The following is a 1,990-nucleotide window of genomic DNA, read 5'->3' on the forward strand; positions in this document are numbered from 1 at the left end:
GTATAACATGTATTACTTCATATTGGATCTTGTCACCAAATAAACCATTCGATATTTTTCCACCTTTTGATAATATAATAATAAAAATATTGATTCTTCGTAATATTCCATTATCATACAAATAAAACCGAGAGAAATAAATATATATATATCGTTGATGCGCAAAATGTAACGTAAAAAAAAACACATTACGTTAACATAAAAATTCAAAGTCTGGATATCCATCTAATTTATCGATCAAATCTATCAAATTCATTTCCCAGTTAATAAGATCCCTGGCCGATCCATTGAAATATAATGTTTTTATTCCGCATAGCTGCACCGAATTCCCGTCCACACGAATTGAAAAGCAAAAAGAGATCTTCCCCTTTAAAACGCTTTTCGTCCCAACACGAGCCGAGATAACGTCCCTCGTAACGGATTCTCAATGCTTGCATCCCTCTCGCACGCATCATTGACCAACCTTTCCCCTCTCGCTCCATCGAGGAACGCCGAGTCAGCGGATTTTTTACTACACCGTGGCGAGCCCGCACGCATTTCCTGGAAAGTGGGCGGAGCTTAGCCTCTGGCAATTTCGGTGGCAAGCGACGATAAACTTGGAACGAGCTGATCTTTGAAACAAAAACGACGAAACGACTTACGTTTCTAACGTCTGTCTATTCATCGAGTGTCTATCTTCTTCGAATTTTCGAAGAAGAAATTTGAAGGAATTTGAGTTTGTACAAAAGATGTTTCGTATGATTGAAGAATTTTTTTTTTTTTTTTAGTTTTATTTCACGAAATGATGAATGGGATTAATATAATGGGATAATGGTGTATTTGGTATAAACCGATGTTTATGCGCGGAAACTTTGGTTAGGTTAGGTTAGATTAGGTGATAAATGGAAGGGATGTTCGAAGATTAAAGACCTATTGGACTTAGATTACGTTCTTAACTGTTGATCACAGCGATAACCTCCTTAATTCTGTAACTAATGCGAATAATTAAGGCAAAGAGATAATGGAATTTAAAGAAATTTAAAAATGAAAAGATTTTCTCAACAATTGAAAAAGTATCAATAACTCGAATATAATCGACTATCAATATTCTCTTGCATATAAATCCCATTTTTCTCCAATTATCCAATTACACTTTTCTATCTTTTCTCTACGTTTCTCATGTAACGAAAATCCAACCTCTTTTCTCCCTTTTTAAAAATTCTTGGAATAATGAAAACAGAGATTACATAATATTTTTCAACTTAATATAAAATTCTGAACGCATTTCCAACATGTTATGCACGAGTTTCTATCGCGCTTTTGTGTAAACGAGATGTGACGGGATTGCAGATCGACATTCGACGCCATTCTTAATCCCATCGACGGGCTCATAACCGGCTAATTGGTTCGTTAACCGATGTCGATGTCAAAATCGAAATACACCGCGATAGAACGTACGCCTCCTCCCATCGGACTCGAAAATAATTCCAAGCATAAACGGGTAGCGATCGCTTCCTTGTGTATAACGCAAGCTACAGTGTCGTAAATCGTATCGGGACTTAAGTTGGAGGGGAATTTATCGTTGTCACAAATCACTGCAACGGCAACGTTATGGTTTAGGATATTAAGGGCACAAGTAACTACATCCACAGTATGCCACTTCCACGTGTATGCCAAATGAACCCTCGCATCTTATTAGGTGGCGTGCTTGTGTGTTCGAAGTGGGTATAATACATTGTGTACACGAAATATATCGCGAAAATTTATCATCTGTAAAAAAATTTCTGTTCTTTCTCCGATCGTATCGAGAACACATATATTTTTGATATTGGAGGAGATTTCGAGAAAATTTTGAATCGAGTCAAATACATGAATGGAGAGAGAACCCAATATTTCGAAAATTCAATTTTAATTAATAATCGTATTCAAAAAAATTTCGAATTGGGTCGGATTTTTAAAAGTATCATGTGACTTACATAAATATTGGCTTTTCCAAGATTTCAGAGAACCC

At 36.1% G+C, this 1,990-nt stretch overlaps 1 protein-coding gene across 1 annotated transcript in view; it reads right to left on the minus strand.

The window, feature by feature from the left end:
- The window catches only part of LOC102677960 (probable G-protein coupled receptor CG31760), a 203,585-nt gene that overhangs the window by 60,758 nt on the left and 140,837 nt on the right, over nt 1–1,990 (minus strand). The window lies entirely within an intron of this gene.

Source organism: Apis dorsata, unplaced genomic scaffold (genome assembly GCF_000469605.1).
Source record: "Apis dorsata unplaced genomic scaffold, Apis dorsata 1.3 scaffold_73, whole genome shotgun sequence".
NCBI lineage: Eukaryota > Metazoa > Arthropoda > Insecta > Hymenoptera > Apidae > Apis > Apis dorsata.